This window comes from Excalfactoria chinensis, chromosome 12 (genome assembly GCF_039878825.1).
Source record: "Excalfactoria chinensis isolate bCotChi1 chromosome 12, bCotChi1.hap2, whole genome shotgun sequence".
NCBI classification, from domain to species: Eukaryota; Metazoa; Chordata; class Aves; order Galliformes; family Phasianidae; genus Excalfactoria; species Excalfactoria chinensis.
In genome coordinates this window covers 15,404,549-15,429,720 of record NC_092836.1, presented here as the reverse complement: position 1 = coordinate 15,429,720, position 25,172 = coordinate 15,404,549, and the positions used below count along the sequence as shown (strand labels likewise).

At 37.1% G+C, this 25,172-nt stretch overlaps 1 protein-coding gene across 16 annotated transcripts in view; it reads left to right on the top strand.

The window, feature by feature from the left end:
• ATP2B2 (ATPase plasma membrane Ca2+ transporting 2) overlaps positions 1 to 25,172 on the top strand; it is a 303,612-nt gene that overhangs the window by 57,274 nt on the left and 221,166 nt on the right. For 12 of the 16 annotated variants that reach the window (XM_072347778.1, XM_072347814.1, XM_072347821.1 and 9 more), the window contains one exon: positions 9,869 to 9,920. The exons of the other annotated variants lie outside the window; for them this stretch is intronic. The gene's annotated coding sequence lies outside the window, so the exon portion shown is untranslated. The remainder of the gene's footprint in view (positions 1 to 9,868; positions 9,921 to 25,172) is intronic. 16 annotated transcript variants of the gene reach the window in all.

The following is a 25,172-nucleotide window of genomic DNA, read 5'->3' as shown; positions in this document are numbered from 1 at the left end:
ATTTTTATTGAATATAGGGTTTTGTACAACTGAAACCATGTTTTATTTCCTTCAGGTGATGGCAGTGTGTTTTCCTTTGGACACTCCTTTAGTTTTTCCCTTGTTGGAAGGCACAGTGTATCAGCAGAGGATGACAAATATGGTGTTATGACTTTAAAACAGTCTGATTTTATTTCTCTGTTCCTCAAGTATTTTCTCACGTACTTGGAAATGATCTTGAGCAATCAACTTATTGTAACCGTATGCTCAAACCTGGTGTTTCTCTGCACTGAAATGCAGTAAAACAAAAATCTCTGATCCACAATGGAGGATTATTTCTAAACATGAGCACTACACAGATGTTAACTAAACCCTTTGGCATGGAAGACTGCAGCCAAAATGTACTCTAGCAGTTGTGGAAATACAAGTGATGAACAGGTACCTTCATGGTAGTAACTGTCAGGGCATTAACATATCATTCCTTATGCTGCCTCTCTGGGGATTAAACTAGATTTTGCTTGTCTGGCATTTCTTTTGCAGTAGAGGGACTTGCAGCAGGCTGTGCTTTCTGTTTGCATGCACTCCCTCATCCTCACTATTTGTTTCCCAGTGGCTGAGGGGGAGCAGCACATCAGCCTGGTTCTGGCACCTCAGAACACATGGAGAACACACGTGCTGAGACTGCAGTGTGTTTTGAGGGCAGGGTAGGCAGGAGATGAAACAGGACTCTTTAGAAAAATCCTGCTCTGCTTCCCAGTCCTATTGATACGTGGGCTGAGAGCACTGCAACGGGTTGCAAAGTGTTTTTCTACAGCAGCTGATGAATCCCTAGGGAAGGGCTGTAGGATGGGGGGCATCATGTCCAGACCTGGACATGGGAAGCCACTTCAGCAAGAATGGATTCTGGGTTCTGTGTGTGGGCAGCTTCCTGCCAGAGCTGGGGAGCTGTCATTGCTGCCTCTGTGACAATAGTGTGGGGGAAAGCTTTGCGGCACAGATCTCAAGGATCTAAAAAGGGTTTTGAAATACATACTGCTTTTCTTTAATGCTTTACTGAAAGATTGCTGTTTTGCCTTTAATAGAAGACTGGTCATAATCACTTAGCTCTCAGAAAGAGTATTTGGTATTGCACTGGTTACTACTTCTATAAAGAATTTGGATGTAGTAGTCCTATAAACCATGAAATAAAGATAACAAAGCAGTGTTTCTCTAAACTTGTGGAAACCTTCTTCCAGAAGTTCTACAGCCTGTAAAAGGAATAGTTAAAGAATCAAATGAAATAGCAGTCACAATAAAAACTCACTGCCGTTTCATTGTCATGCTTAAATTGATAAGATGGCCTGTTGTCTGCTTTGTCATTAAAAGAACTCAGCTTTCTATATGTGCCATGAAAATAATTTCTGTATTTTAGTTAGAGCAAGTTTTATCTGATTGCTGCTGTTGAGTCATGGACATTAATACAGGCAGAGCACGTGTCATGATTTAAAAAGCACTGTCATTATGATCCCACCAATAATTAGCATACTCCAAAACGACCTTGTATAGTGTTCTTGTGAAAACTAGTGCTGTAAGGAGACCAAAAGTGGCGAGGGCAGAGGAGTAATCAGAAATATCCAATGTGCAGTTTTTGGGTTATCTTGCAGTAGGAAAGAATACCTTATCAGAATTACTGTGCCTTGTAAGAGCTGTTACCTTAAACCTGACCAGAATTAACTTGAGAGTAATCCCTCTGGTGCTACTTTGGACCTCCAGGTCTGCCCTGACCAGAATTTTGTTTTTTGCTGACATCAAAACAAGAAAAAGAAGGGAAGGAAAAGATTGTAACATCTCAGTACTCTGCTTCTGTTTGAGGACAGAGATGATTCATCAGGCTTATTTCCTTTCATCTACTCTGTTTTTCTGTTCTGTATCAAGAAAACGCTCTTTAAAAATAGAGAAAGAACAATAAACATCAAACCTTAGGGAAGGTGGTTAAACTGAAATACCTCCAGGGATGCTCTGATTGAGACTGCTCTTAAAGACAGCTCAATGGCTCTTTTCCTCTTACTTTTTCCATAATGTTTGCTTGCCTTCTTGATAAATACAGTTCCACTCCTGAACTCCACATCAACATTCTCATTAACAGTTGACTGGATGTGCTGCAGCAGATGTTTTAATACTCCCTGTTTTTGGTTTGTGTTTTTTTTTCCCCACTCCTTAACTGGAGAATGCAAAATGAACCAACAAATGGCTGAGAGCTACATTGTAGCTGCATTTGGGTGTAGTGGCTACTATGTTCATAACATGGAGTAGTACATTTCTGGACAGCAGGATGCATTATGTACCCATCACTGCCATGAAGTTGAGATATATCTGAATGTTTCTTTTCTCCATCCTTGGATTTCTGGAAGTGTTGTAATTCATCGGCAGTTCTCTGCATTCAGTGATATTCAGAAGGAAAAAAATAATACAAGAGGAAGAAGGAAAAAAAAATAACATTTTGTCTTCTAAACTTCTAAAAAGTAGCATGGAAGTTCACTAAATAGCACAGCCCATCCTGTGGAGCAGTCAGAATGCCTTGTTTGGAGCGGCAGATGTCCTTCTGAGCATCTATTACAGCAGCAAGCAGAACAGGAAGTGAAACCTGATCTCCTTGCATTACTGAAGAGTTTAATAGTCTTCCTAGACAGAAAGGGTTTAATATTAAGGTTAGTTTATCTTTCTTACATGAAGGCTTGGTAATATGCCTGAGCTCAGCATATAAGCACTCACTGAGCTGCTGTGTTAAACTTATTGCACTCCTTTATATAACAGAAAGCTTCCTTTCTATATGTATAGCAGAATGACAGCATTTATCTTTGCAATATCATAAATGTGTTTACAATATATGTAGTTAATGTGGTGTGACGTATTGCTAAGCAAGGCTGTGAAGCTCTTGAAGGAATGTTCTTTAATCTGCATCATTTGAGAAGGGTAGCCCCTTTCCCCCCCAGCATTAATCCTCTCTCTGAAATGTGAGTTTTGGACACAGTTTTAATGAAAAACCTTGAAAAATGCTTTTTGAGTAGATGACTGAAAATACTTTGTAATTCTCATCTTCTTCATTTCTTTTTCAGTTGGCCATTTTTATTCTGCAAGACTAGAATAGCGCTATGGGGGGAGCACTTAAATAGGGAGGAAATTCGTCATCTGTCACACTCTGAAATTAAACTTTTGATATCGAGTTATTGCCTTAGAAATAACTTGAAAAAATTTACATGTTGAGAAAAGTACATGGTGGGGGAAGCTGTTGAACTAGTTATGCAATAACAATGTTAAATCCTGAGCAGGATCCTTAAAAATGTTTCTTTGTGAATAACTTAAAAAAAAAAAGAAATCCATACAATAGGAATTTCAGTGGCTCTCAGATCAGTATTGTGTTTTGTTTCTTTCTTTTAATGAAATTGCAGAGAAGATGAGGTTCCCAGAGCTGCTGTGGTGATTTCAAAGGAGAGAATGATATCAAGCTTTGTGTTGAAGTTCTTGTATGTTTGCATCTGTTATGGAAGTAGAAAGGAAAGAAAGGAGCTATGCCTAAGGAGTGCAGTTCATTGTGCAGTCAGGACAGTGAAGCTCAGAATTAATGATGGCAAGCCGTATAAAAAGTGAATCTGGAGGAATAAGTACTGTTTAATAATGGCACAGTTGAAAGTCAGTTTGGACTTCAGCATGATGGTTCTGCTTTGTAGAAAGAGGTTTAAAAATATAAATAGATGAAACAAAAGGGAGGCTTATCTGTAGGGTCAGGGATATTAGAACAGTTCATAGCTGGTGAATGTAGGACTGGTTAGGGAGAGAGACAGACTTTCCCACATTGAGTTTTCTGTTTCAAAATCCGTGCTAAAGGAGAATATCTGAGAGACTGTGCTCATTAAAGCTGTCATTTGTTGATATAAGTGAACAACTCATATTTGTGCTAAATCAGGTTGCTTGCTTTGTTTCTGCTTATCCCCTGGTGACAGCTTCTGCTGTCACGCAGACGGCTCAGAGCCATTGCTCTTATGTAACAGCACACAGCAAGCATATATTCTGGTCCCTTGCATGGATTTGTTTTGTCTGCTGCATACACATCTGTTTTATTCATATCTCTGCGTGCTTATGGCCAGGTCATTTATTCCTCTGAAATGTTTACAATTTTTCTTCTCCCTCCCCTGCTTTTGGCGCATAGCCGCTAGCAGGGCTGATGTAGCACGAAGAGCCATGTGGCGCGGCTGTGCCCATGCTGTCACGGTAAGGCTAGATGGCAGTAGCAAGCAACATGCAGCTCCTCCATCTGATTCCCTTTTCATGTGCAGTTAGCCGTGTGGAAGCTGGCTACTGTGCTGTTTGCTGGCTGAACGCCAGCTCAACACACAGCATTGCCAAGAAACCTTACATGCCTGAGAAATGTGTGATTTCTCGCTGGGAATGCCTGAAAACCCGCGTTTCTGTTAGGTCTTGAATAGCATTTTTAGAAGAAATAATTTTTCACTTAATTCTGAAAATATTGAAGTCCAAATGGTGATTTTTGAGACTTGATTAGAAATCTCATTTGTTGAATTTTTAGGGTCTCAGAGCGTCCAGAGATGTTTAGTTGAATCTCTGAACTGATCTGGGAAAGCAACATGCTGTTAAATTAACATATAGAATCATCATTGTAGGGAATATTTGCATACGTAACTTGTCAGTTGAGGTCTGTATGTTTTTTAGCCATTGAATGCTTTTTTTTCTAAGAAATCATTCAAAATCTGCACCTTTAAAATATACACAATGTAAATAAATTAAAAAACATCACCTAGTTCCTTCTTTCCTGAGTAAAGTTTCCATTGAGGAAGCAGCCCTGGGATACTCAGTATTACTATTATGAGGTCTTAAGCCACTTCTGTATTAGTCACAGCATGGGCAGTTCCAGTTGTGGTTTGGACATCACACAGTAACATCAGATTTATGCAGGACAGCTCTTCTGTCTTTTAATTCCAAACAGGTTAGGCCACTAATGATATTAAAGCAACCGTGGAGATACTGATGATCTCAGATCTGCAGATAAAATGATTGGTGTTATTTTAAGTAACGCATCTGTAATTTTTGCACTCCAGTGGAGAATCATTGTTATCAGTTTGGTGTGTACAACCCTCTTCTAGCTTTGAGAGTGACTCAGAGTGCCTAGAATTTCACCTTGATATTTATGTCAGTTACCTCCCTAATAGAAAACTCCACGTTTGTATGTTTGAAAGTATTTGAGTGCTTTGGGGCAATGTTTCAAGCTCATACCTCTAGCTCGGTCCCATGGGAGACAAGAACAACCTCTTTAGAACAGCAGCCTTGGTTCATAGAATAGAATGAGGAAACACAGCACTTGCTGATTTTTCAGTTCTTCACCTGATGAGGGATGACAGTAGATGCACCACAGCTACTGAGAGGCTTTACTGCCTGTGTTTTTGACATATTGAGCTAACACACAGGCTGTCAGCTTTGTTTTGTAGTGCTGTAATTACTTGTATCTTATCTTTCTCCAGGATTTGAGTGTATTTCACATTGTAAGCTAAACTTGGGATAATAACATTTATGGAAGATGGAAAAAATTGAAGGTGTAGTAGATGTCTGTACCATTGGGTGGAAGGGGCAGAATTTGCCTGATAATAACCATTTTGTTAAAAAAACAAAACAAAAAACAAAACAAAGATACCAAAACCAGTGTATCTTCCTCCTATGATAATCTGTTTTCTTGATATCAGTGTGGCATGTCTTTCCTGTTGTCTTTGGCCTCCAAATGTGATTTCAGTACTGGCTTCAATTGCTCATGCAGTGTTTTGGAATTCTTGCTCATGCCTTACTCTGGTACTTCATATAGGACTGCTTACAGCATCTAATGCAGGGAAATGGGACTTTTAAACTTATTTTTATTTTTACCATTTACCTTGTCTAGTGTGCTATTCATTCCATGTTCAAGCATTAGTAGTAGTTGTCCTAGGAGACAAGGGCCAAGCGGAGTGTGTGTCTGGGGTCTGTTCCACCATGTGGGATGAAAGCAGGAGTTGTCAGGAAATCTCTCCTCCTGAGGACACTGCTCATATAGGTGACTGTTTCATTTATCTCTGCTTTCTTTTATATTAATAACAGCATAAATGTTGATTCCAAGTCTTCATTCATGATTACTTCAACAAATTCAACTTATTTTGTTGCTCTTCAGAGGTGTTATTGTTTCCTGTACAGCAGTGTTGTTCTAAGTAACTCAGAGATTGAGTGGAAAGAAATTCAGTGATGCTGCAGCAAATGTAATTTACTGGAACTTGTTGTAAATTGGAAAATACAAGGCAGCTCTGACCCAAACTACTGCATCAATTTTGGCTGTGTACAGTATTATGCAAAATACTGATGTCATCTATTGAACTTAAAGCTTCTGTCTCTACCAACATACTTTCTCTTATTTAGTAATGCATAGTATGTATTTCTAAGCTGATCTTCATGGATTTGTGCATCAAAATAATTTTTCATTACAGCCTTTGTAATTAGCATTTAAGCTATGTCATATGAACAGTGTGTGCATATCTGTCCATTGCCTGTAAAGGAGTCAATCAAATCAAGGACATAATGGAAAATCTTAACTATCAGATGGCAGGGGTGCACATATTGAGTAGTGGAAAATCCTGCAAGTGGAAAGAGCTCTTTTTAGGTGTTGGAATAATTGTATGTTGCTTGAAGCACACGATGAGAATAGTTTAAGCAGTTATTAAAGAATATTGCCAGATCTTATCACTGCAGTCATGCATACAGATCAGCGATCCCCGTGCAGCACTACAAGATGTGTGAATGAGGTGCTCTTACTAAAAATAAACCTATTGAGTGCTGTTTAGAAATTGCCACAGAATGCTAAATGCATACAGACTTAGCAATACAAAAGCATCTCCAAGACTGAGTTCAAGAACGTGTGTAGCTGCAATGTTACAAGTGAGCTTAAGAGACCAAAAATATTTGCAGGCGATCTGTTTGCCTGAACCTTCATCATTGTTTAAAAAGCAAACAAAAAAGCACCTTGAACTTGCATGCAGTTGAAAATGGATGAAAATGGTGTTGAGATGAAGTTAGTGCTGGGTGTGGTACAATGGATGAACAAGCAAGCATAGCAGATGTGTTGAGTCACAGCATGCAGTATTTTACAGGTTTTACTTGGCATAAGGAATGTGCAGCTGATACGAGTCCCACAACCAGTCTCTTACCATCCTCAGCTTACTTCATTAACATTGGAGCCTTGGTGGGTCTGCTCTTATATCATGTGTAAGGAACAGTATTGGGTCAGTGTACAAGTAAGGTTCTTGGGATTGCCTTAGCTGGCTGGAATAGGTTGTAACACCTGTATCTTACTTTGTAAAGATGCTTAAGCAGCCCAAAATATAGAGAAATGACTGTAAAAAGAAATAAAAATTTATGTCTCTTCAAGACATCTGGCAATAAGTGAACAGCCGAGAGCAAACTGAAATGAGGAGAAAGGCTCTTTCCCTTCTCTCCTATAAGAAACTGTTTTCTTTTTGTTTTTTTTTTTTGTTTTTTTTTTAATGAAGTTTACCTTTGTCATCTCAGCTTTGTTTTGTTGAACTTGCAGTACTTTAGGATCTTGACTAAATTGGAAGTTGCATCACTTCCTTAATAGATAAATCTTCAGTTAGACCTAAAAAGGTAAAACCTTTCCCTCATCAAAATGTTCTTAAAACCAACAAACCTTTTTCTCCATCAAATCATATGATTATCAATTTTAGTGTGGTTATTCATTTCTTCAGCTAAGTGTGGAAAAATGCATGATTGCTAGCATTCTCTATTTCTGCTGCAGCAAAGGATTGAGCTGTTCAGGGAAAAATATGAAGGACAAAGGGTTTTGTTTAACAATAAACTTCCTATGAAACTAACTTTTCTCATGAGCGACTTGCTTTCTAAGAGAGAAAGTAGGGAGTTAAGAGCACTCTGCATGACCTTTAACAACTACGGGTTTCCAAAACTCTGGAAATGCCAGATAAAAGTGTAAAGAAATATTGATCCAATGGGCCTTACATAATCCCTGATGAAAGTAAGAATGCATTTTAAAACTTACATTGATTACCTAAGGATTTATAGCATGGGCCAAGATTTGTTATCTTTCCCATGCTGAGAACGCTGCCTTGACAAAGCCAAAGAAATGGCACTGAAAACACTGTTGAGGCATTTTTATGAATTTATCCCCCAGTATTTGAGCATTTATTGTCTTTGGAATTTATACTCAAAGCCACATAAATGAAAGTACTTTACCAGTGAGCTAAATAGGAAGCGGGAGGATTAATGGCTCAGTTGTACCATAGGCAGAAAGATACTTTTTGCAACCTAGGCCTCAAACTTTGAGCACTGAAGCGTGCTGTAGGCAAAACAGAGCTGAGAGTTTCTGTTGCTACGATGACTGCATCTGTGCTGCTTTGAGTCCTGAGCTGGGATTCTTCTCCTTTATTGGTCACTCAGTTTACTTTGCATCATCATATCTGCTGAAATTGTTTAGGCTTGCTATGCTTTCAAGTTACTGCATTGAGGTACTTCTCCTAATTCATCTCCATTTTTGATTCATGCTTGATTCATGGAGTTATATTTTAACTGAGGGAGCTGCTCTGTTTTTGTTTAGCTTCAGTAATCTGCAAACAATTGGAAAACTATGAGGCTTTAAATTTTCAGCCATTTTCTTGTATTTCTCTAATGGAAAACTTTGTAATAAATGCAAAAGTGATGTTAATGGCCTAGGTGGTTGAATAAGATTCTTGACTTGGAGCTACTGCAAGTACTTCCTTTTGTATGGGATGCAACAAAGATATCTTGACAACTTGTAATTAGATTCTGTAGCTGCTGTGCCAGGTGTCAGCCTTTTTGTTGGCTAGATTTCAATTTCATTAATGATGAAACCTACTGCCTCAGCTGAGCCTTGACTCTCTCATAAGTTCCGTCATCCTTTCAGTTTCCAACTTCCAGCATGAACTTGTGTGGTGTTCAGTGGTACTCATGGAATCGAGTACTTGCATCCTGGCTGTGAATGGCATGTTCAGTTTGTGTATCATTTTCTATTGTTCCAACGGTGCTTTAAAAAGAGCTGTAAAAGGAAATTCGTACTGAATGTTTTTTGAAACTGTTCCAAGACTGTCATCATGTGTAACTCTGCTTAAGCCTCATGGATCAGTGAAATAATTATCTGATTAGTGAGAAGATGGTCTGTTTAAGAAGACTGTGTGCTTATCAAAGGATGTCTTAATGCAGATATAGTACACATGTACTATTGTGTCTGTGTTTACTTAAAATCATCTTTGGTTGTTTTTAAATAGCTTCTTTCATGAAAACAGTCTCATTTTGTAGTGAACTTTGTAAACCAGAGATATCTAAATGTTTGTCTTGATGTAATTCTTGGAATAAACATCTTTCATATCCTCTAAAAATAATTGAGTTAAACTTTGTTATACTTTGATTCACTCTCATATTTCTTTACTGGATCTTTTTCCCTTCAAAATAATTAATTCTTAAGGATAAACCTAGGTTATTCATTCTATTTAAGACTTAGAAAAACTCAGTGCTGCTGCAGGATAAATTATAAAAGGCAACAAATGTAGTGGCTGTTACTTATGTTTCTTAAGCATTTGGTTACGTTTTCTTTAGGTAGACAAATTAACTCTTCGGTTATATTGGATTTCTTTAAACTCACTTTCTAGCCAGCGCACTGGAGAAATAATACAAGAGGTTAATTTTATTGCTTATTTAATAAAAGTATTTGGATCTAAATTAAATCAGATGGCTTTAAATGTTTGGACTGTATTATCTGGGTTCTGTGTTCACTGTATCCAAACATAATTTACATTTCCAAAAACTGAATCTATTTATTCTTTATTTTTATTAGGGCCTGCATGCTGTGACACAAAAACTGCATCAAGCTGTGCACTATGTTCATGGTAAGCCTTATTTCATCTTGTAGTTACACACAGTGTAATTCCAGGGGTTTTGATGTTATTTGTCGTTCTGTCATTTGAAATTATCATAAGCACACTCACGCTGCTGTAGTCTTTATTCATTTTACAAAGTGAGTGTCAAATTTCCTGTTTCGAACTACATTAGTTTTAAAAACCTATACAGAATTTGATAATGGTCTCAAATTTGCAATGTGAAATAAGTAAAATAATACTTGACAAATAACACACATGGCTCAGGACAGGAAATACTGCAGTGCTGCCCTCATTTATGACTGGCCTCTAAGTGACAAGAAGAGGTAAAAAGTAACCTGAGACCCAAGTTGACATGCAGCAATTCCTGTTTTGTCCATGCTTAGTGTCTCTCTATCTATGCTAAGTAATTCTCCATGGCTGCCAATTCCTCAGCATGTCTTAAATTAACTCAGTTAAAAATATTTCATAAACTCATTTTATATAGGCAAAATAAGCCTCTTTACCCCTCCAAAGCAGCATACATTTTTTTTCTGTTATATTTCTCCTCTAGATATTAGCAAATTACCACTTTTATTATGAATGTAACTTGAAAATAAACCATCTTCTGGAATTAAACTCCACATTTATCAAATGGTTTCCAAATAAGTCCAGTTCTTTTATGAGCTGCTACCTAGAAAATACCTTCTGTATTTCTGCTCTCACCAGTGCATATTTTTAAATTCATGATTTTTTCTCTTTTTACTGGAACAAGAATAAATGTTCATGTGGTCCCCATCCCCTCTCCTGTGATATGCTCTTTTACCTGCTGTGGGATGACTATGCTTATCAGTGACCTCTAAATCTGGAACCAGAAGTTAGTAAACGGCTTTCCCTGGTGGATGGGATTAGAGATAGTGGCCAAAGCCTTAAGGGATGGCTTCTTTTAATCTTCTTCCATAGTTCACTTATTTTTAGTCAGTAAATTAAAAGTATATATATACCTCATTAAACTGTCAAGGTAACCAATAGACATGTTGAGTTTTCTCTTGGTATTTCAGAGTCGAGTTGCATTTATAGATGTACCACTTCTTCCTGAACTAAAATGTGATCCTAGCATATTCAGTGGCTTCATAATAAGCATGCTTACCTGTGGAGAATAGTTTGTGTTGCAGGGCCTTGAGCAGGCAGCAGGTCTACGTACGTATTTGCAAACCACGACCAACAACAAGCCCTCTCTTGATTTGGTGTTACATTTAACTGCTCATTGCTCTTGAAGGAGAATTAATGCAAGAACAAAAGCTCAATGTCTGCCTAGTGCCAGTATGCCAGAGTCCCTCTATTTCCAGACTTTGTGTTGTACACTTCTCCCTCATTCCAGAAATGGAGTATTTTCCATGTAATACGTTCATTCCTTCTGGTTTCCTGTACAAACCAGTGATATTTAGAGCACTTCTACTGTTCTGTTGGTGCTTGCTGGTGGTTTGGAAAGTGTGTGTGGATCTTAGCACTGACTCTTTAAATTTAATTAATCTGGGAGCCCCAGAAAGATGGTTAATGACTCTATTAATAAACTTCATGTATATTCTCTGTTTTAAAATAGCAGAGCAGTGATATGTGCACTAAAGTATAATAAAAGTGTCTTATTTTAGAGACCATCTAGCAAGTAATCAGTCAAGCCCTGTAGATGTTCTCTGAAGTATGAGATTCTGATTTTTCTTTACGCAATGACTGAATAAGGCTCTGAGCCTCAGTGCTTAGCTAAGGTATTTTTACAACAAAATAAACAAAATCATTGTCATCTCAAATATCTAGTGGTTCAATTTCACTAACTTAAATTGTTTGTATGAGTTATGCAAATCTGACAGTATTATTCTCAGATTAATTTTTATAAAAACATACCAAGGCTAGCATAAAAACCAGGATAAACAAAGCTATAACTTCTATAGTTTTGATGGCAAAACTCATTTTATGCTGTCCAATCTTTTTGTAATGGCTTAGAGAGGGAGAAAATGATGATTAAAAACAACTATTGAAATATTCTGCACATAAAATGCTTTTCAAGTGGAAAGGAATTGCAGATCTACTGACAAAACTGCATAGTCAGATAGAACTGTTTGAAGCTTATTTGATTTCTATTCCTAATAAAGAATTAAGATGAAATAACAAACATAGAGATCAATTAGAGCTGTACTAGCTTTAAAAAAGACAATCCATTTCTTGGTCTTGGTTTCAAAAGTACTGCAGGACAACTTTGTAGTTCAGACTGTAATTGCAAAAAATATTTTTCTTGTAATTAGAACTGGTGCAAATTACGAATGAAATGCTTATCACTTCTGAATCAGAGATAAATGATATACCTGGGCGCTTATTCTTTACATATCTAAAACACGTCCCATAGGGGCTCTGCTGAACTTTTTATAAGTAGTTTATTTATTTTATGTAAATAGGAGTCGTAAGTGCTGCAGTGATGGGGACTTTGCACTGCTGTTGATCATAATTGTAGATCAAGCCAGTGAAAGATGCACAGAAGGCTGACTTAGAGCTTATTAAATCAGCTAAGTAGAGCAATTAATAAGACAGACCTTAACTTGAGCGGTGTGTGATTTTCTTCAGTTTTCTTTTTACTTGAAGATATTTCATGTGTAGCAGCATTGAGTGGGACAGTCTCCTTGTCTCCTTGTCATCTGTGTGTCTTGGTCTTGGAGAGTGTCAGCAGTGGTTCTCAGCTTCACCAAGAATGTCATATACCTTTTAGAGATCTGCTGACCTTCCCAATGCACAGAGCGGTGTCCTGCTGTTCTGTGACCTATAACTGATTTTAGAAACCAAACAAACAAGACTCCAAAACAATATGGGGAAAATATGAGATCTGCCCTGAAAATCTTTCTCCAGATAATGTAGTCCCAGCTAGTAGCATGGGAGCTCACTCCCTTTAGCACCAGTGTTATTACACCAGGAGTTTTAAATGGCATAAGACAACAAGAATAGCTCAGTGCACTCAGTAATAAGCGGCTTACTGTCATAAATCAGAAAAAAACACTTTTGGTTTTCATTTTTAATAAGTTTTTTTCTGTACTAAACTCTTAGCAACTGCCTAATTCAGCTACCCCTGGATGTACTGGGGACTGAGGAGAACATCTTCTCATACTTCTTTCCCCTGCTTTACAAATACGGTGCAAATTGAATACAGTGTTTTGTCCAAACAATAACTTGTTAGTGAAAGTGTCTAAAAGGTAACTCTTAAGAAGCTTCTCATTACAGCGCAATAGGAGCTGTCAAGGTGTCCTTAGAATGCTGCTCTTAACAAGTTCATTTCATTTTTAAGTAAGTTTATTTGCCTGGTGCTGTTAATAGCAGTCCTTAATTGAGCAGTTTGCCATAGTACCTTGAAGTAAGAAGAAACCATTAGTAACAACTGATTATTAACTGGCAGTAGTTTATTAGCCTATAAAAATGTAGTCAATTATCGTGCTTGTTAAACTACGTTCTGGGTTGTAGAATTGAGCTGATGGTGTTACGTGGGATTTCATTTTGTGCTTGTTAAATACAGGTTAGATCTGCTTAAATCCATGCAGAATGAAAACAGTCTCAGACCAGCACCTTCTCTCCTCCTCTTACTTGCTCCATGGAGACAAGGTCTGTGCTGGCCTTACACGAAGCACACTGTGTGCTCCTGGTTAGGCTAATGGTTTTGTGTATGCGTGCATTGTGTGACTGTGCATAAACCAGTACTTCTTCTAACTCCTGTGCAAAGGCATAGAGGAGCTTTAAGCAACCCCTACATCATGGCATGGAGAAGGTTGCTTGATGTAACCCAGTGTGGAAATGAGAACACGGTGTACATTTATGGCTCCTAAGAAATTACCAAAGAAAACTGTTTCTAAAAGAGGGGAAACTCAAATCAGAATCATTATATCTTGACTACTTGAATGCTTTTCTTGAATAATGAAACCTATATGAACAAAATACTACTTTGGTATTGAGGAGATGCTTCTAATTTTACTCACCTGCTAATCTGTATTTAATCTGTACTTAGCCACACGTTACTGGAGGCAAGTGAAAGTGTTAAATGGGCCTAACTTGCAAATCTGGTATTTCTTTCTTAATTAATTTGCACAAATCAATTACTTTCTATCTTTAGATGTAATTTTCCTGTCTCTCACTGAAGGGAAAAATTGTGCAAAGTGTACTTCTTTTCCCTGTGCCGTTTTGCTTAAACATCACTGGTATTTGTCAAGTTTGTTGCTGCCAAATTGGACCAAGGCCCTGTAGCATTGCCACTGAATGTGGCCAAGTGATCTCTCTCCTAACATGACCTTTGCAATCACCCTTTCCTTCTCTTCAATTGGGCAAATCAATTCTTTTTTCACACTTGCACTGAATCCTAAAACACATCTGAAAAAGAGAGTTGAATTAAGACTCCATATTCCCAAACTGCAAATAAAACCCCAACACCTTGCTATCCAGATTTGGCAATGTGTGTTTTATACTTTCAGATATACCATCTCGTGAGGAACATAAATGTAGATGTTTTATGTAAGTTTTGAACTGGTGATCATTCTTTGTTCCATCAACTCAACTCTGTATTATAGTTAACTTGTATGTTGTGGATTTTCCTTCCAAAAAAAAGACACAACACCTGGACACATCAGCAGCATTTATGTTTGAGACTTTTTCTGGCATAACTTAAGTACTTACATAAGTACATAAGTACATAAGTACTGTTCTCCATTCTTCAAAACTGATTTATCTTAATAATTTTTCAGTCTTTTTACTTACATATCCATGAAGTTATTAACCAGACTTACCAGCTTGGGTCAGGCTCTTTCTTTTTTAATTCAAAATTTAGAGTGACGTTTTCATGCCGTTAGCACTGAAGTCTTAACCCCCTCCAAAAGCCACGTGTTTGAGAATTCTTTGAGAGCTACAAAATCCTTGAATAGCTGAAGATAAAGGGGAGTTATTTGAATAATTATTAAAGGTTTTTGTTGGTTGATACTGCTGTTTGCCTTCAGAAGATGAAGAACAGCTCTAAAAGATGATGCCTGATGTGTGCAAGCTGCATTTTCTTCTGTATTTGTATCAAGCTGGTCTCTCATGTATCTAACAAATTTCAGTCACTTGACATGCCTTTTTGACTTGTTGAAAATGGGAAACCTTCAGTTGTAACTCATATAGGACAATCTGCTAAAAGGAGACTGTAAATAGCAGTATTAATCTTCAGTGTTTCTTATGAAATTGTGTTGGTGAAAGCACTGTGATCATATTTTAGATATCTGTGTGATTTCACGGTGTTTGGATATGATCAAATATCAGACTGCTTCTTTTCCTTGATCCCTTTCCTTATTGGAGGGATTTAGTAAACATGACTAAAGGTATTTTCATAGTAAAATGAATGCAGAATCTTTTTGAGTGTTTGCTTGGTCTCTCGGAAGCAACTATAAGATGCCCCAGTGCAAGGGGAAGGAACGACAGATGACTTGTAAGGCTGAATGCTGCATCTCAGTAACCTGTGCCTTGGAAAAACCTGCAGTACAGAACTTTGCAATTTTTGCTTTGTGTAGGTTTGAATTAGCTGATTCTTTGTCACTCTGCCAAACACAACCTGAATGAGTACGCTGTAGTGTAGTTCACTGTTAGAATATTGTAGCTATCTCTGTATTTCTTGTGGTGGTGCAGGGTCTGAAACCACCAGCGGAACACAACCTCAGCTCATAAATGACAAATATTACTTCTCATTACTGGCTTGGTGCCCCGGCAGCAGTGACACAATGGTACTGCGGGCTGCCTGAGCCCTGCTTGGGGACCTCTGTGTGCAGATCAGTGTGGAGAATGGGCAGTTCTCCTGGTTACGTGCTCAGAAACTATCAGGTATCCCAGTATTAGATACGTATTCATAAACTCACTTTTACAACAGCTGATACCACAGCTGTGTGTGTCACATAACTGCATCTTTTGTCCTGGACTCTTCATTGTTGTTTTGGGGTTGGGTAGCTGGATGTTTTTTTTCCCTCTATGATGTGCATTATTTTTCTTTATGAACTTTGTTGTCATGGATGAAAAGCTGCGCTCAGTAAAAAGAAAGCAGAGTGAAATCCTTTTTTTCTAGTGGTCTGGGCTTTATGACCTGAATACCTCTTTTTTTTTTTAAGCTTACTGTTTTCTATCAAGTAAGAATATTTTTACATTTGCTTAAACACTACATCAATATTTCCAGCAAAATACTTCTTTTCCTCAAATTTCCTTTTTAATAAAATACAGCCTCTTTGAACTTCACAGACCTCACCATCTGTTACTCAATTTTCACTCTATAAAATTTTGCTGACATCTGTTTTAATAAAAAATATTTTTATAGTCATGGAGAAATTTAGTTCAAACTCAATATTATACTATTCTTATATGCCAAACAGAAAATATGAAAATAATGAAGAGGAACACATGGGTGAAGAACGCATCAGACTGCAGCCTTGCTGCCTGGGGCATGCGGTGACACTGGCTGCGGTGTCCTGTTGTGCAGCATGTGGTGCTCTGCAGCCACTGCTGGGCTTGGCTTGGAAAAGCCAGAGCAGACTTGGTCAGGTTTACAGGGCTGATCCTCACTCTTTATGTTGCAGCCCCAGTCATGCTTTCTGCTTTGACCCTTTTACCTGGGTGAGGATCCTGGTCCATGGGAGCAGCTGTGTGCCATGGAGGTTCCTCCTCCTGCACGCGGGGACACCAGCAATGCCATGTGGGAGGCAGCTGCCCCTTCCCATGCATTTGCCTTTGTGCCTCCCTTGTCCCCTGGGGTAGCACATCCTCTGGTTTCATCTGGTTTTTTCCTGTCAAGCACACATAATGCTGAAGTTTCTGAGTGCCATAACAGGCACTATAATAGATGTAGAGATAATTACTACCAAGGTCTTATTTTATTTTATTTATTTATTTTTTTTTTTAAAGGAAATGAGGCATGTGCAGTTTTTGTCTGTTGCAGTCTGTTTGTTTGGCTGTCTTTCAAGCTGCATTAGGAGATTTGATTGGCATTGTGGTCAGACAGACCCTCCCCATCATCCCTCACATGGCATTAGAAATAAACAGAATGTACAAACAATATTTTGCAGTATTTAATAATAAATGGCTTTTTATCATGCCTCTTGGTTACCTTCATCTTGTATCAGTTAAACTGACCCACTTTGTGCTTGTCAGTGCCTGCTATACTGCATAGTGTTGATTTTGAAGAAGTTTCAAAGAGTTGGGGCTTCGTTATTACTTTCTCTGTTGCTGCTGTGCTCTGGTATATGCACGCTTACAGGATGATGTTTGTCTACAGATTTGCATTGCTTTGCTTACAGTCTGAATTGATACCTACAACTGAGTAATACATTTAGAAAATTGTTTTTAAGTTGAATATTCAGCAGATTATCTGGAATTGACTGACAGAGCTGTACTTCTTACAATTTTCAGACCAAGCCCCTCCTTCTCATGTTTATTAATTATGTAGCTATTATTCAACAGAAATGGCTGTAGTATCACATTTTAAAATAGTATTTTTCCTCTTCCTTGAAACAGTGAAGTTAAGCTTTTTCTTTTTTTAAAGATTGGGTAGAAAACAATTGAAATGAAACAAAGAGTAGAGTTTTGTGTATCTCAGAGCCCTTCTCTAATTCTTCAGCATGGAAGATGCCATCTATCTGCCCTGAAGTTTTCTTTATTCAGAAAGGTTTTCTAAGGTACACTTCAAAGAAGAATGTCTGGAAGCCCTCTTCAGTTTGCGTGGAGTCTCCAGTTTATTTGGAAGGAATTCCTTTCAGCATTTCTCTTCAGAAAACAAAGGCCAGAACCTCTCAGAATCCTTAAAAAGAAATTTAAAGGAGAGCTGAAACAACTGTATTTCTTTAGGATTTTGTAGTAGGAGATTAAAAGGGAAAGGTTTTCTTTTTTGTTTGTATTTTTTATTCTTTTATTTACTGGTTGTGGTGTGAACTTTCCATACTAATGAACGTGCCGTGCAAGTTTAACCTCAGAAATTTTTTTTTGCTAGATATTGAATGTGTGCTGTTTGTTTTGTGGCCAACAGAATTAGATTTCCATCACATTTGCTTCTGATATCAGTAAACTAAAGGAGAACAGAGTGTTTGTTGCAGGCATGAATGATGTATGTTGCTCTCCCAAAAATCTGAGCTAAAATAACAGCAATGGATTGTTTCCTTGCATTGATGTGAATGTTCGGTGCAAGTGAAAATGATAACGCTACAGTGAAGCAATGCTTTTTAATCTCCATGACTCAAGATGAATATTAGAGTGTTATATCACTTGTCAATCCCATCCAAGCAGTGCTGTATGTCACGGAGGAACAAAAAAAAAACCTTGTAATTCTTACTTGACTAGTCATGTCTTTTGCTGACATCTTAAGCAAAGCCACTTTAGCTGAAACATGACAGGAAAATATACTGGGTATGATTATAAGCTTGGTTTTCATTGGACAAAGAACCAAAAGAATAACATTTCCCAGTGACTCTGTCCTCTGTGCAGCTTGAGGTGTTTCTGCACTGATGTGCACTGTGCACAAGGAGCTTCCCCAGGTGCACAGCACTGCTCAGCCAGAATCCTGGGGTGCTGGCAGTGTGCTGCGATGCAGCTGGAGGAGCACTGATGAACGGTCCTGCTCTCATTGCTATTGCAGGTTTGTCTTACTCCTCATAATTCCTTTAAGCTGTTCTAATTCTGTAATACTCCAGTTTCTGGTTTAAATGAATTCTACTCCACTCCCAGTTCTTCTTCAGCTCCCAGTTATTTCTCTACTGTGTTTAAAATCACAAGGCTTCTCAGTGATACCAGGCTAATGATTTATTTTGTGCAGTAGGAAGTAGAATAAGAATCGTAATGAAAAAGCAGAAGACTTTTATTATTGTTTAATAGTTTGGTAGAAGAGATTGTACACAAGCCTATAGAGAATGAAATACTACAGCAGTCCCTCACTAGCAGAATTAGAATAGGAATCCTGTTCAAAAGAGCTTGCATTAAGTGATTCATTGTGTCTTCATTGATGTGCAGTGAAGGAGGGGTTTCCTCCATGTTGTTCTGTGTTGAAATTTTCAGAAGCAGTTATAAGATCATTGCTATGGAGAGTCTTCTGATGCGGCCTGAGATAGTAAGTCATGGAACATGACTGATTCTTGCCTTAGGTAGGAAATGCTTCCAAAATTGTTCATTGCCAGCTGGGAAGAGTAAGCAGATATGGGCAATTCAGAATGTTTCAATCATAATAATTAAAATTGATTTATTTTAGAATGGTTGGAGGAAGATAGTGAGCAGAAGGAAGAATGTAAGTCAGCGATCTTGACTGTAAAAGCATTTAACTGAGGAAGATAAGTCCCATTTCCTTTAGAATATGGTCTATCAGAATGGAAAGTTACGTTATGAATTAGAGCCTAATTAGAAGTTAGAAATCAACTGTGGGAATAAAATGGCCTATTATTAATGTTGAAAATGTGCTACTGAGGTGCCCTGGGAAATCAAAACTTCATTGTTGATTTGTTAGTGAATTGCTGCAGTTAGGAAAATCTTTTTCATTGGGAGTATCCTCCTGGCACAGCAGAGTTTTCCATGTAACAGTACATTTTCAAAGTTCTAATTTTTGGATATTCAAAACAGACACTTTAGTAATTGTTTCCCTAATTTAACTCATTATTCCTGCTTTCAGTCTTGGTCTTTGCATAATTTTCTCCTCTGCGTTTTGCTTTCCTGTAGTCCTTTTCCTTACTGCATTGCATTTTCCTTTCCCCTTTTTTAATTGCTGTTTTTAACCTCATTGAGTACTTAATTTAAAATAAAAGGTGTAACAGTCTGCTTTATATTGATGTGTTCAGTGAAGGAGTCCATTCAGTGCAGTGTATTGATGCAGAGAGGTAAGACGTGGGCAAAGTAGTGTACTGTGTGCTAGTGCTGTGAATGCTCTTATTGCCCAATGTCCTTTGTGGCCAGGCCATAAATTCTGGTCTTTCGATAGTAATTTGGTTTGAGTTTCATTAACCAAAAGTCCATCTTGCTAAAATGGTGCAGGTTTTGATAGTGCACTGCCCACATGTTTCTTTTGTATGCCTATACCCAAATGTGGTACTCCAGGGCCTTCTTCAGTAGCACTCTTAGAACTGATTTCTTTGAAGAAATCAATGGAAATACGCCATCAAATTGTTAACTTTTGTTAACTTCCTTCACCCACCCAAAGCTTAAAAAAGAGTCCCTTTGGCTTTGCAATCTGTGGCTTCCTGAAATCCTAGAAACATGAATCTCCTCATTGGAAAAAGAGCTGCTTGTTGCAGGAGCAGGAGTTATTTCATGGTCTGTCCCATCATTTCCAGAAGAAATCCCCTGAAGTTCATTTTTCAAAAGCTGCTGAGCCTTTAGTTTGTAGCCATGTTGCTTTCTGTGCGTTGTTTAAGGTTATTTTTCTAATCAGATTTCATTTTTGCACCCCAATTCTTTGTATTACAATTGTTTTCCCAATTTCTATCGCTCCTCCAGGTCATCGCTATATCCTGTCTTATGTATATCTTGTGTCTGTTCTACATGCTTCAGCTGTGAGCAGTGATGCTTGAGAGACTCACAGTTAAGTTTAGAACCACCTGCAGCTGATGTTCCTGCATTGTTTTCACTGCTTCTCTGTCCACCAGTAGAGGTATTTGCTCTAGTCTTATTGGGGTTAACTACATAGGGTAGTTGCACTATATGTTAATGCAACATTCCTCAGAAGAAAATCAAACATAACCCTCTTGTGATAGACTGTAGTTTTAGAATTATAATATAGATTGAGTGTTTCTAAAGTGAAATGACCTGTCTGTAAATGTTTTGGAAGCAGAAGTTAATGTCTTCAAGTTTTCAGTTTGTAAATTTCAGCAAAATATAGCGCTCTAAATCTATATGTTGTTTCCTTTGTTGATCTGTTGCTATTTGTAGAGCCACATGAGAAGCTAAGTGGTTAAAAAGGGAAGACAAAATAAGAAAGAGAAACAAAGAAATAACAGAAATGCCCTGTCTTGGCCTAACTTTGGTTTATTTATATAACAAAGATGTTTGCGAAGCACTTGGATTCCTTTTTTAATCTTCCCCCAGTTTTATTCTCATCCTTTTTTTGTCAGATTTGAAACAAACCAGTGAGTAGTTTAAAATACAAAAATGTTCTTCAGATAAGTTAATGTTATAGAAAAACCTGGTGTTAGATACGAAGTCAAAAGTATATGCAGAAATATTAAGTATCCTTTTCCTTTATAAAGTTAACAGAAGTTGAAGTTTAATGGGAGTTATTCACTTTACATTTAGGTATGAAAGAGAATGGGTACAGTTTTTTTTTTTTTTTTGCTATAAGTGAAGACTTCATGGGATTATAATGTCATATTTCTTGATAATACATAAGTGCTTTCACTCCTACACGTACTTTCACAAAATGTAAATGCAGTGAGTCACATTCCAAGTAAGAGAGCACTGGGAGTTCGGGAGATTATTTTGCTTTCTGCAGCAGAAGCCATTATTTAGTATTGAATCAGAAAACTTTTAAATAATTAAAGTTACAAAAGTATTGCAATAATTATAGTAAATACTGTGAATAAACTACTCAGTTGATATCTAAATTTAGTGTATGCAGAGAATTAATAGACACTTTTGTTTTCTACTTGTACAATAATTTTAATTAGCAGCAATTACATCAAATTTCATTAATCTGAAGTAAATTGCTTCTTTCATCATTTTTAATCTACATATTCCACTTTCATTTGAAGTCTTGTTACGATTAAAGCTTTACTTACATTGTGTAGGAAGAGCTAGAGATGGGTTAAGAAACCCTTTTGTGTAGATGGGTTACCAGATGGCAGACTTTCTCAGACTTCACTTATTTGCATCATTTTTCCTCCAAAGCATTTGGTACTGCTGCTTTTCAAGCCAGGATGCTCTATTAAATGGACCACTGATAAACTCTCCTTGTAAATCATATTTGTGGTGCTGGTATTGGCTCGATATATTTTATCATCTGAATCAAGAAAATATCTGACCAAAATATGCTCTTACAGATGTATGCAAAGTAAGGATTGCTGCTGAAATCTTTAAAACATAGTTGTAATGATAACTATATCAGTTCTCACTTCTTTTTTTTTTTTCCTTTTACACTCAACAAATTTCCCTTTGCACAAAACACTTTTATTTATTTATTTATTTTTTTGGCAGAAATGGTTGAAAAAATGGTCTGAGGACAATGGATTTCCTTTATGGCTTCCTTCTTTAAGTGCCTTATGACTCAGCCTTAGATAATTAATGAAAAGTCAGTGTTTTGTTCCAGGACAAATCCATCCATATGAAAAATGAATGTAAAATGGCAAGTTGGGATACTTGGAATTCTGTTCTATGATCTGAGTGATTTCAGAAAAATGAATAGGTTATCCAGCAGGAAGTGGACAAAGTAGCTGGCTTTCTGTGACCGGTAGTAGTTACAGATATCAAATTACCAACAAAAAATAATCCTCGGGAATCAAAAAGGGAAGTGTGATGGTCCAAATCTATTGGCTGCCACTCTTAAAGTATAAGAGAATGTTGCATTTGTCATTTCCATCTTGAATCAATGCTTCCACCTTCCTTGAACGGGGGTTGGCAATTAAGACAGTGTTTGCCAGCAGTTGTTGATGGGAACTAATAATTCTTATTACCTCTATGACCCTGGATTTGCTTTTCTGGTGGATCTGCTGTGCTGTGGCAGAGCTCGCTTTTGCTTGTGTAAAGCAAGTTTTAGTATGAGTAACTATATTTGGTGAGTATTTCTACTTGTGTCTAGGCTATTTAGACAACAAGAAGAGATTTTCACATAAAAACTTTTTATTTTTTAATGGAAATGTCAGTGCTGCTGTGTCTTTTCCCTCTGTAAGTGCCTGACAAATCCAGGTATCCACAGTTGCTTGAAAATAAATTCTTTTGAGGTGCCTACATGTATCAGTAGTACATTTAAGATTCACGTGCTGGTAGTTCTTACATAGAAAGCTCACCACGAAGTGTTTGCAAGTATCACTAAATTGGTTCTAAAAAGAGATTTATAAAATAATGAGCATGACTTTCTTTTTGATTTGTTCTAATTTTTGTGTTTGTGATTCTTGAACGCAATGCGAACAGAAGAGAACCCAAACCAGAAACAGCTTTATCCATGATTTATTCTGAAAAGTAAGGGGCTGCATTTTTCTGAGAATGAAGCTGAAATTTTCAGCAGTTCCCCTTTGCATCTCTTTGCAGGTTACGCTGCCTCAGCCCTATTGGATCCTATCCATATGATGTTTCTAAAATTAGGATCTGCAAATTCTCAACTGTCAAGTACTGCTTAGCTTATAACAGCTTTGAAAGTGTGGACTTGAGTCCACTTGTTTTTAAAATAGGATAGCCTGTTTCACTGAGGAGACTGCAGATACTGATGGTAGAGTGACACGTAGCTGCATTTTGACTAAAGTTCTCTTTTACTTGTATGCCATCCAGTATTTGCCTTAGCTACTCTATTCTGGACATAATGCTTGTGTTTAGGCTCATGCTCATTCTCACCTGCTCTGCAATTTACTGTTAAGTGCAAGAATAATTCAGATTACAATCAGTGAGTTAAAAAGAAGTATATAAGTGATGGTTAATAGTGTTTTCCCTAAAATATTATTCCCATCCCTCAAGTATAACATGTTAATTTTGCATCTTACCAAAATGTGGGAATTCTTGTGCTTTGACTCAACAGTCAGAAAAGTATAAATGTGATATAGTGATGCAGAAGTGATACCTGGGAGCTAGATTTATATTCACTTTATATTACAGAACAGCATTGATCTTTAGAATATATAGCATGAATATAACATTATATATATGTATAACATTAAGTGTTAAGCATGTTACGGTCTAACAAGATATTGCGCACTATAAAACCTGCTCTCCATCTTAAAGAAGTCACGTGTTCTTCTAGCCAGGCTTTCTCCAGTGCCTGGAAATTATCTCCTCCATTTATGTGCTGTAGCCAATAGAAATGAATTCAGAATTAGTGAAAGTTACTGTTGTCTTCTGGTATAATGATCACCTGGCTATAAATAGAAGATTTTACTTTTGCTTTTACTTTTGCTACCACAGGATGAACAGCTATTGTATTATAGTTCGGTTTTTGAGTGGATAATTAACTAAAATCCGAGTATTCCAGTTGACAGTCAATTAATTTAAGTAACTTTCAGTCAGTAAACAGGTGTGTATTTAAGTGCTGATATCCAAAGTAATGATGAATGGGAAAGGGTGCGAACTGACTACATACATCATATCCTAATTAACATCACACTTTCCATGACAAGCCATAACTCAAGAAGATACAGGTATGGATGACATTATTATAGAATATTATAGAATCATTGAATGACTTCTGTTGGTAGGAACCTGATATGTATGTAGAAGCTTGCTGAGATGTTCTGTTAATATGTCATTGCAAGGTGAATGATGGTAGATATCCTTTGTGTCCTGTAACTCATGTCCCTGAGTGCTTCTTGATATTGTAGTGAATTTTACTGAATGTCATACTATGACAAAACATTTCCTATTTTAGTTACTTAATGAAAATAATATTAGTGTTCTTATCTACTAGTAGCTGAAAAGTTGGTTGCATGGCATTTAGTTTTTGTTTTCTCTTAGTCAAACATATTCCATAGCAAATTAGCTTTCAGATCTTTAGGCCATTGTACCAGAACAAGTATTTAAGTTGATAGCTTTTTTTCTTTCTTTTCTTCCAGCCTGGCTGTCAAAGTATTTCTTTGTGAAATAGTAAATAGTAAAATATATTTTAAGATTTGTTTTATTCTGTATTCTCTGTTGTGTTTGGTATCTTCTATGATAGGAGTTTAAGGAGACTCTATATTCAGTTTACGGGTGTGAGGATGGAAGTTAAACCTCACACAAATGAAAATTTCAGAAGCTTTTATGTGCTGTAATTTAATGCCAACTTAATTACCTGTATTTTGATAACATTTAAAAGAAGCGCTACAACACTGAGAATAGCGGACTACTTAAATAAGAACTTTTTTTCATGATGTGAGTTTTTCTTAATAATTTTTTTATAAAGTTCCCTTGAGCTTTTTGCAGTCATTTTGTGTCGGTGTATGCTGTGCTGGTAACTCAGGTTAACTTTAACTTCCAACTCCCACCTTGAGTTGTTAATGGTATGCTGCTTTCATTTATTCATAAATGAAGCAAAATATGCATATCAAGCATCTTTTTTGGACCAACTGAAAATACTTGAGGCTTTTCTCATTTCTTGATATG